At 47.6% G+C, this 11,360-nt stretch overlaps 1 pseudogene; it reads left to right on the top strand.

The window, feature by feature from the left end:
• Positions 1 to 340: 340 nt before the first annotated feature.
• Positions 341 to 8,631, top strand: LOC136154593 (PAX-interacting protein 1-like; annotated as a pseudogene).
• Positions 8,632 to 11,360: the final 2,729 nt, after the last annotated feature.

The following is an 11,360-nucleotide window of genomic DNA, read 5'->3' as shown; positions in this document are numbered from 1 at the left end:
TGACTGAACTGAACTGAACTGAAAAATGGCGGAAGTTAGCGGAACAAAGCGATGAATATATTGTTCAGTAAAGTTTTAGGGGCAGATAAAATATATCTCTTTTAGTTAAAAAATCAAAGGAACTCTTTGGCCAACCCAGAAAAGTTCTTGCCCTTTTGGTAACAGTGTCCCCCTCAGTGTCACACAACTGTGGATCCACTGCAGTTGGGATACAGGATAGTATCAAAAAATTCAGAATATCAGAAACTGAATTTAACTTCATCTTGCTTCACTTTCTTTTTTCTTTTTATATTAAAGTTTCTTAAAGACAATGCTTTCTGGTCCCAAGGACCAGTTGGCGATGTCTGAAACCTTTCTCACTGTCCCAGCGGAGGAAGTGCCCTTCGCCATAGCTGGGGTGGGGGTCAGGGTGCATCCGGCCCCCCGAGATGTGGGATGTCCCACAGCATAGAACAGCTGGTTTATATAAAATGTCCACATTGCCCTGTCTTAGAAACAGAGCATCCCATTCTTCTTCCAGAAGTTCAGATGAAACAGGGCTTAGAGTTCATTTTTGCTGTGTAGTGCTGGGTGGGAAAGCCCGTAGATATAACATACTTTGTTCACACTTTGGGAAATACACTGTGTACATATGTGGTGGATCTCGTGAATTATTGTCCGATTGGAGGTCACAAGTCTCTCTTCCCCAGGCATGGGAGCTGACTGACAGTGGGTGTCGTGTATGTGCAGATCATCTAGGTGCATGGAGGAGCTGTGGACCCCATGTTCTTGAGCCGCTGCACCCACCTGCTCTGCAGGAATGAGGTCAGTGGGCTGTTTGCACAGCTGAGGGCTCAGTTCTGCTGTGACCAGGAGAGCTCTGAGAGATGCTGGGATGGTCATGCTTGGAAAGGACTTTCCCCCACCTCACTGATTTCCATCCACCTTTGGCATGTGGACACTTCTGTGACTCCTTGCTTCTCTGTCTGTGAGGACAAGGAAAGAAAGGCAGGTTCCCTGTGAGGGGGAGGTGGACACCGTCTGCCCTGGCAGGGCCACCTGAGCATAGAACAGTGGGAGCAGGGTCGCTCGGAGCTGCTAGCTGGCACCTCCCCCTCAGTGCTGCTTGTGCTCATCCCCTCAGGTTTCATTTCTCCTCTTCTCTGATGGGTTTTTGTTCATATGCTGACTGCTGTTAGTGTGTATGTGGTACGTGGCCTCTGACAAACGCCTGGTGAAGAGCACATAGGGGTCGTCCCATGGTTAATTCCAGAGGCAGTTACATTTTCGTAACTCGCTGTGTTCTCATGCGCAATTCAAAATCTGATGATTGGAAGTGTTATCTCTTTCCATGACTAAAATCATTTCCTAGGCTGTCAGCTTTCCTCCCCATGGTCAGCTCTTGTTCCTGTGTTTTGGGTTATGTTCTAGTTGACCTGTGACACTGCTGTAGTTTATTAGTTTAGTACATTGAGTCATAAGCTCCTGGAATTCCTCTATTTATAGGACTTCCAATAAAAGTGACCTTGTAGATACACAGCCTTACAGTTCTGTATGTCACCTGTAGTAAAGCCTCCAATGACTGGCCTGTACTGTTGTGTTCACAGGCCATAATGGAGAGGAAGAGGTGCATCATGGCACACTGACTGAACATGATCCTGAAGAAAAAGAAGCTGGTGCCACCCCATCAGTCCCTGCGTTTAACAATGGCCTTTCCCCCCGGGGGACAAGCTGTGCTCCAAGCACATAAGGCTCCCCCTGTGCTCCTGAATGAAATAAGCAACTTGTTTCCTTCTCTGTTCCCCTGTAACCGTCACAGCTTAATGACATTTAATGGATTCTCCCAAGTCTTTGACACTGTTTAATAAATGCCTATTCCCTGGTGGCTCAGACAATAAAGCGTCTGTCTGCAATGCAGGAGACCTGGGTTTGATTCCTGAGTTGGGAAGATCCACTGGCAAAGTAAATGGCAACCCACTCCAGTATTCTTTTCTGGAAGATCCCATGGACAGAGGAGCCTGGAGGGCTACAGTTCATGGGGTGGCAAAGAGTCAGACATGACTCTCAGACATCATCTCCTGTCGGTTCTCCCTATCAGAGGAGCCCAAATCCAGGATCAGTAAGAAGAACTGACCAATGTTCATAGGCTTAATAAAGTAACTTCGTTAACATGACCTGAAACCTGTCGTGCTAACACAGGAAAGCGTTTCCCATTTGGTATGTTTTGTTTCAGTCTCCGCTTGCTGGCTCCATGTGCAGCACTGTCACCAGTAACATCATTCTCAGAGGTGACCCTCAATGCCAGAGGAGGAATGGAAATACGTGGGTCTGTATCACAACTAACAGGGAGAAGAAAGAGTTGTATTAACTGGGTTAAACTGTCATTACCTCTTGAACTTACTGTACCTTCTCTCCCCCAGATTCTGTCTGTGACTGGGTTTGTTGACAGCGACAGGGGCGACCTGAAGCTGTCAGGTCGCCAGGTGTACCTTGCAGGTCCCAAGTACACGGGCTACCTGTGCCGCAGCAACACCCTCCCCATCTGCAGAGAGTAAATGCGGCCAACTCCACGTCTGCCCTTGGCCTGCTCAGCAGTGGTCTGGGTCCCTCAGTCAGCCGGCATTCTGCCCTCGGCCCACACAGGGCATCTCAGGTTCCCTCTGTGAGCCAGGGTTCCATCTCAGCCCACACAGCGCAGCTCTGGGTCCCTCAGTTGAGCAGGGTTCTGTCTCAGCCTGCATGGGCCTGCTGTGGGTCTCTCAGTCTGTTAGAGTTCCATGGTGGATGTCAGAGTCTACTTAAAGAATGGCAGTGATAATGGTAGCAGAAGAATGAAATTAGATGATTAAGGAGGGTGCAGTCAAATTAGGTGACAGTGGTGAGGTGAAAGCACACTGGCCAATGACCTCGTGATCATGTGGACACCTTCTTACAGCCCGATCAGCCCTGTAGAACAGTCTCTGCCACCTCCATTGAGAGCAAGTGTGGGCTGGGTCGTGTTAACAAAAGTATAAATTTGAACTCCGGTATCTCTAATAAAGGTGTTTTCTCTCCCCCCCCACCCCCACCAAAAAAGACTGACCTGTTTAAAGTACGAGAAAGCCAAAGAGCAGCAGATCCCGTGCCTGAATGCCCAGTGGCTGGGGGACATCCTGCTGGGGAACTTCGAGGCCCTGTGGCAGATGCAGTATGGCTGCTACACCGCCTTCAGCATGCAGGACGCCCTTTACCCCAACCCCGCACCTGGTGTTGAACCTTCTGGGTAAGCACGCTGGCTCCCCGTGGCCATGGGCTGGTGCTCCAGATGCTGCTCTTGGCTTCGGGGTTGCTTCGCTTTTTATCTCATCTCTTGTTTCCTCTCCATGCTGTCTCCCTCTATACTGGACCCAGGAGTTTTATTGGCTTGTATTTTTGTTTGCTTTTTTTAATGGACTCTCAGAAGTGGAAGGAACATTCGAAAGCCTTTTGATCTTGTCTTTCAAGCCAGCTCTCGTTTAACTTGCTCTGTAAGACGTGGCATCCCCCACGCCCACCACTTTCTGCTGCACAGATCCCGAGGAAGGCCCACTGCCCTGACTGTACACCAGATGGTGCTTAACCCCATTTACCCACCTGAGCATCACTCCAGGAAGTGGTTACTCAAATGCTGCTTTAACATGCGCTCCCTTGAAGGAGCCTGTCCAGTTCTTGTCCTAACAGCCTCAGTGGCAAGAAAGCCCTTTCTGGTTTTCAGCCACAGCCTGCCTGCTTCCCTGGGACAGACCTGGGTGTAACGTCTGCTCTGAAGCCATGGTGCAGACGCCAGGCCCTTCCTTGGTTAACACGTGTCCTCAAGGGCCCAGCCTGGCTGCCACCCCCCATGTGCTGTGCTCATCACAGACGGTTCCTCGGACGCCAGACCACGGAGCTCCCAGAACTCTCCAGGGATCAGCACACGCAGGCATGTGGTGCCTACATTGGGCCACAGGCTGCTGGTTTGCTCAGCTTTGTCTCATACAGAACACTCAGCCCCTGCCAGGCTTCCCTGTAAACTTAGGAAAAGTCCTCATGGTTCCCTTACTGGAGGCCATCACCTGGGCTACTGCATGTTCAAGATGACCTGCACCTGGAGAGGTGTCTCATTTCTGTTATTACTGATACACTTCCATTATAATTGATTTTTTCTTGGAAGTTGGTTGATTTAAAATGTTGTGCTAGTTTCAGGTGTGCAAAAATGTGAATAAGTCATACTTGTACATACATCTACTTTTGTTAAAGATTGTTTTCCCATGTAGCTATTAAAAAGTATTGAGTAGAGTTCCCTGTGCTATATAGCGCGTCCTTAGTGTTAACCTGCTTTATATATAATAGTGTGTATGTGTCCTAAGAAGGCTTTTATATTGATAACGAGTCCTTAATTTACATAGTGTTTCTGAAAAGTAACCAGTTTCTCTCTTCAGATGCTTGGAGATTTCCGTTGAAAGTGTCAGCAGAGTTGCTGATGGTATGTCACATTCGTCACCTTACTGTGGCTGTTACTGTGTTACAAAGAAGTAGGGATATGTTTGTATCTGTAACTAATTCTTTTAATAATTAGCCGTCATGACCAATGAGGGTTGAATCTTCTCGCCTGTCATAAGCTGTTCAGTGCACCCTGTGTCTTTATCCTCTTCATTGGTGATATTGGGAGTTACACATTCACATGACACACATTAGTTCCATGACTTCTTCAGAGAGCTACATGACTGCTTACAGAGGTGCAAAGCAGAGTACAGGGAGACCGTGTGTTTCCGTGGGGTTCAGGAGGTGGAAACTGGGGCGCCAGAGTGTCAGCCCTGACCTCAGCACTTCACTGTGGCAGTGGACTTCCAGGCCACTGGCTGGGGTCTCTGATGGGATGCCTTCAGGGTGGGTTGTTCTGCACTGGAGTGCCAGGGTTTGGTTGGTAGGAAATGAGTAAGGACTGCCTTTCCCTTGGTGGGGAGGGTCATCTCCACCATCATCCCAGATGGAGAGGTGGTTGCTTCCAACAGTATAACATAAACGAGTGTGCTTGTGGAAGAAAGTCTGGGTTAGAGGCAAGGAATGGGTAAGGGGGCAGCAGCCACAGTGTGAGGCTGGCTGCAGGGGCCTCCAGGGGCACCGGCTCCCCAGTGGGCTCCACATCTCTCCACGTAAGGGCCTCCAGCTGGTTTTAGGAGCATGGGTGCTGTGCCCGGAACACAGAGTGGCCATCAGAGGCCTGCCTTCCCCTCCAGTGTCCTGTGACCCAACCGTCCTGCACCCTCATAGGGGAATCTCCGTCTTTCTGGAGGGATGTAATTGCAATCATTATGTTTTCCAAATTCCATTGGGACACAAAATGTTTGAAGTAAAAAGTGTTTTGAAACGTTCAAGGTTGAGGAATAAATCTATCACAAGAGCTGAGGTAGGGGTGAAGACATCTTAAGGAACTACTGGGTCTGGTGAATAGAGAGGGTGACCAGCACCAGGGCCTCCCGGGACAGTTCGCAGGTGCCCATGGTCTCTGCCAGTTGTGCCTTGGGGAGTGTTTCTTGTGTGTGGTGAGAGGGGTAGAAAGCACTCAGAAGCTGCTGTGTTCCTGGGGTGGTTGACTAAGGTAAATCATACTTTAATTATAGGATATAAGACTACCTCCCAAACCAAAGCATAATGAGGTAACTATATTCAGCCTTCTTCCAAAAGTGCCAGGTAGGAAGAATCACCTTGTGGTTTTTTTTTTTTTGTTTGTTTGTTTGTTTTTAATGGTTGATGATCTTTTACAGTCTGTTCTAGGAAATGGTGGCAGTTGGGGAAATTCCTAAGATTTTCACTTGGAAGGGCTTTCCAGGTGACACTAGTGGTAAGGAACCCGCCTGCTAATTCAGGTGACATGAGACATGGGTTCAGTCCCTGGGTCAGAAAGATCCCCTGGAAGAAGGCATGGCTACTCACTCCAGTATTCTCGCCTGGAGAATCCCCATGGACAGAGGAGTCCGGCGGGCTACAGTCCATGGGGTCACAAAGAGTTGGGAACGACTGAGCGACCAAACCACCAGGACTTGGAAGGATACACTGCTTGGATTGCAGCTGTATCATGACATGTCTCGTTTCATCACTGGAGATAGGCGGGGATTAGCCAGTGTCTTCTCCTTTCTTATTAAAAAAATAAAGTCCAATCTTCTGTTTTATCTTTTTTCTATCTTGCCAGAACCCCCATTGTGTGAAACGAGCTGCTGTGGTGGGACAGGGGCAGGGGGACTGGAACCCGGCTCTAGGCATCCTCAGTGTGTGCCCGAGAGCCCACGTCCAACCACTGACCCAGGTCAGGGTGGGGGATGGAGCCCCCTCTGTGGGGCTGGGGCGGGGGTGTTGTCAGACTTGTTCTGGTCTCACCTGGTGGAGGTACGCCGGTGGTTTAAATGGAACCAAGAGACCCTTTGAACTGCATGGAGTGAGGGTCTTTGCCTGTTCCCTACTCCTCAGTCCCCTCCTTCCAGTCCCCACAGCCACCCAATCTGGGGATTGTTGGATTCTTTAGCAAAAGCATAATTATGTGATTATATACGTCATTAAAACACTACAGATTTTGTTAACTTAATACACTGTCTCAAATATAAGCTAAAAATTAGGTTTGAAAAAATTTAAGCAAAGAATTTTAATATAAAATGTGTACTTGAGTCAACCAGCTTTATTCTGTGTCAGAGCTTCTGGGGTGAGATGGGTCCTGTGGGATATGGTGGGGGACTGGGGGCCACAGAGGGCCCTGGAAGCCCTCGCTTCCACCCTCACAGACCCCCAGGGACAGTGCAGGCTGGGGGGTCGGGAGTGGTGCCTGATCAGCCCTTCCCCTGGGGGTTCCAGGTAAGAGTCCTTTGGGGTGACTTTGTGTAAATGGTGGGAAAGAAAGAGCAGGTGAATCACTGCACTTTCCCTTTAAGAACAGAAAACCACACACAGGTAAAGCTCTCAGAGCTTCTTAACACTTTTAAAATTAAACTCTCATGTTTAGTAAAGAACATATTAGGGAAGTAATAGCCGTTCTCTTTTATGTGTGTTTCATAGAATCAAATATATTCTGCCTCCCACCAAGAAGATACCACCAGAACTGACCCCTTTTGTGATTTTCATTGGATTTGAGTCTGTTCAAGTTCAAGAGTACATAAAGGTGAAATTTCCTTCTGTTTCTCATAAGGACTTTTAGGAATGTTCCTTTCTGTTTATATTTGCTTTAGGTGAGCAGTTTTATTAAGTTAACATGTAGTCAGGAATACCGTGTTGTAACGGTGTTCATCATGTGTATTCATAAACTCTGTCATCATTACATCATTGCCTTCCCGCCTTATTCTTGCTGCTACTACCTCCTTTGACACTTGCTTTCTTAGGATGACTCAGGTGAGGAGACCAAGAGCAGTCTTGTAATCACACATTAGCAAAGCTGTGCAAATACCATTTTCGTAAGGACATTAGCTTACGAGAGTAGCTGTGCCCCATCAAGTTTCCTAAATGAATCCATCATCTTCTCAAGACTTGTTCTCTCTGGTGGAGCGGGCCCAGGGGTCACAGGTGTATTTGTATTTATTTACATAAATGCACTTCTGGAAGTAACATTAGGAGGGACTGTGGGCTTGTGTCTGGGCATGGGATGGTTAAAGTATAGTTGACCTGTGTCACAGGGATTCAAATATTTCCCTTTATTTTTTAAGGAAAAGAAATAATTACAAATACTACTATAAAATTCTTTTTTTTAACTTTTAAAACTGGGTATAAAGAGATCATCTTTTACATATCTATGTCTTAGGTCGATTTTTATGTCATTATTTCTTAGAGACTGTGTCTCAACGTGCCTTATTCAATACTCACTTCGGTGTAGACAGCCTGGGAGGTTCACTCCTTATGTAGCGAGTTGCCTTGTTCTCAGAGCTTTCTACTTCTTCAAAGGGGTGTCCTCCTGGTGTCCAGTGGAGGTCCTGCTTTAGTCTTGACTTGTGTGGCACGGATTAGGGAAATTTACATTGTCACTTCCAGTTTCCACTTTGCTTGTATGGTGGCGTAAGTCTGGCTTCACTGCTTTCACCATTTTGTGCTGTCGAGAGTCCCATTCACGGTCTAGACGAGTCCTGGGCTGAGGACGGGCGGGCGGCTCTGCAGACCAGATGGTCTCACCTCTGCTCTGTGTTCCCGGCCCTCAGAAACTCCACATCCTGGGTGGGGAGGTTGCCGAGTCTGCACAGAAGTGCACCCACCTCATCGCCAGCAAGGTGAAGCGCACCGTCAAGTTCCTGATGGCCGTTTCCATGGTGAAGCACATCGTCACCCCAGAGTGACTGGAGGAGTGCTTCAAGGGCCAGAAGTTCATCGGTAAATGGCCGAGTCACACCCTGTGCACTGGATGCCCATTTAGGAGGGTTTTTGCCTTCAAATTTATCTCCATTTTCATCCCAGCACACATCAAGTTCATTTTTTAACTCTGTGAATTTAAATGGATAAATAACAAATTATTTCATGTCCCAGTGAGTCATTTCATATTTTTGCATTTTACTGTGAAATAGGAAGGTTGTGGTAATTGGGGAAGTACTGGGGAAGAGCTCTGTAGCTTTGCCTTCTTCTCCTGATGATACGTCCTGTATGTCATGCTGGCTGTCCAACGGGGTTCCAGGTGTGGCACAGTGAATGCAGCAGGGCCAGGGAGCCCAGGAGTGTCCTGGGAACATGGGGCAAGTGGCCTGGGGGGACAGCGTGGGTCACCAACCCCCAGGACAGGCACGGGCATCTCTGGTGGGACATTTATTCCGTTGCTCTGTGCCCCCCTCCCACACGCCTCCTGCAGGGGGCTGCATAGGTGGTCCTTGGGTGGTGTCCACGGTGGTCCCTTCTCCACTCTGCCTGCTCTCACCTGGTGCTGCTCTCGAGTCATCTATGGGACGCACTCTGAAGTCTGTAGTTGCTGTTGCTCCTCAACCGACTCTCATTTATCCCCTATTTCCTTATGTCTCCTTCCTTTCTCGACCATGGGGCTGTCACTCTTCCCATGTCGCCCCGCTGTGACCAGTGACTGCTGGTCTCCTCTCCATTCTTCCCATCAGTCGTGACCACCTGGTAGTTTTTGGCAAAATAAGAGCGTCCTAGACTTGTCTTAGGCTTTTCTGCCCTGGTACTGGCACCATCATGTCCCAGGGACTCCCCACTCCACCCCCAGTTCCAATCTCAGGACAGATCTGGGGAGCTGATGGTGCTGAGGACCATGGGATCTGCCTATGCCAAGCTGACTCACACAGTGCTTCTCGTGTCTATCTGTCCGGTTCCAGTCCCACACCACAGGGCTCATGCTCATCTCTCCCTTCCTGTGTCCATACTCCAGCAGTGAGATGCCTGCTCCCAATGTCCTAAATACATTAGCTTCCTGGACGAGTCCCATATAGTCAGCCCCCATTGGCCATCCCTGCGCCCCCACCCTTGCAGCACACCGCCCCCGCCTGGGCTCTGACAGCTTTAAGACTAGACACTTCCTATCATGGGGGAGGGGTATTTTGACATTTTGTATTTATATCTATATAGTTTGGGACACTAATTATGTAGGCTATTTCTTTCTGGAATACACATGCCCTTTACACTGCTGTGGAAAATTTGACTCTTGCCACAACTCCGACCAAGTTAATATAACTCGTCTTCTTCTCTTAGAAACCCAGGGTTGTTGTAGCTACTGTGTTCATTTCAGTGTCATCTGTCACCTTGAACATGGACTGCTTCCTGTCCTCCCTCACGGCTCTTCAGCAGGCACACAACCTTCATCATGCTATAGAAACTAGCATTTCAAATACATCACTTCATTCAACTATATCACTTCATGCATGAAAGTACTTCTTTGTTCATTTTTTAACTTCATTTTTTAGACATTATTGTCTTCTTTCACCTAGTGTGGTGCTTTCTTTTTCTGCTGGTGGCTGATGGACTTGCATTTTTAGCAGTCACATCAGTGTCTCCTGAGTGACGTGATGGAGGCAGCAACTATGTTGTCTAAGCTGAGAATGGTTTTCTCATTTTTAGCGTGTTGTTTTAAAAAGAGAAGGGCAAGTGACAGACCCACCATGTGGCCCGTCAGCCCTACAGCGTGTCATCTGACTCAGCCTGACCCTGGACTGTTAGTTTGGTTACAATGATGAAATGAAAAGCTTTTCTGAATGAGATGTATTTGTAAGAAGATTAAAACATTTTGTGATCTTTACTTTTTGACAAATTAGGTATTATTTACATATTCTTAGATCGTCAAAATCTGGTAAAATCATTCTTTATAAATTGATGTACATACTCGTGTATAAAAGGAACTTGTTTTCGGTACATCTGTAAAATGTGGCTAATCGACTCTCAGTTGGAGTCCAGTGGCTCTGAAGTCACTGGTCCCTGTGATCACAAGCTGGCCGTGAACCTGGTTCCCGGCCTGTCCCTCCACATGGGCACTCTTCACCTGGGTTTGGGTTGGGGTGCTGTGGCCCCCCAACAGTGTGAAGCTACAGCTGAGAGGCAGGTGGGGAGCTGCCCAGGGATGAGAGGAGGGTTCACGGCTTTCAGCACATTTGTTTCTGAAAGCTGAGAAACCCTGATCTATGAGGAAGAGTGTCTTTGGCCTGGCTGTTTTCAGGAGGAAGGTAAATGAAATATAATCAGGGAGACTTACTCATTCACAGGTGGATGCCAGCACCTGGCTCACTGGGGCACCTGGAGCCAGTCACACGCGGTGCACCCCAGTGCCAGGCACTTTCTGAGGCTGTGCCGTCTTCCTTTTCAGACAGCAGAACTATCTTTTCCAAGATGCGGAGGCCGAAGTGCTTTTCTCCTTTAGTTTGGAGGAGTCCTTGAGGAGGGCACATGTTCCTCTGCTCTTCAAGGTACACCTGGACTGGAGCTCAGATCAGCTGCTCAAGCTGGGCAACTGTGATGGGCCAGGCAGCTTGCACCCAGAGAGCCAGGCTCTCCCCACTCCCCCTGCACAATCAGGCCTCCTCTAGGGTCTGTTCGGGTTGAAGAAAATCGATATGGAAAGAGATGCATTATAAATAACCTGGGTTCAGAGAGTATGTTATGAATAATTTATAAGATTTTTTTTTTTTGCTTTGACAACTTATATTAATTCTATTCCCATAAAATGTATATTCAGCTGGAAAATGGAGAACATTCTTGAGAAAATATTAACTGAAATTGTGTCTAATAATTCTAGAGTACAGTGTTTAAATGTTTCTAAGATAGAACAGTTTGGAAAATGTTTGTATTGAACAGTGGCTTAGTAGATTAATAGAGATAACCAGTTTTTTGGGTTTTCTTTTTTTAACTCTTAAGGAGCCAATTTAGGAATCAAAAGAGATTTGCAGTACTGAGTTAAGAGTACATTACCTAAAACAGTCTGT

Source organism: Muntiacus reevesi, chromosome X, assembly GCF_963930625.1.
Source record: "Muntiacus reevesi chromosome X, mMunRee1.1, whole genome shotgun sequence".
Taxonomy (NCBI): Eukaryota; Metazoa; Chordata; class Mammalia; order Artiodactyla; family Cervidae; genus Muntiacus; species Muntiacus reevesi.
The sequence above is the reverse complement of the archived record's forward strand: the minus strand, read 5'-3'. Positions and strand labels throughout refer to the sequence as shown.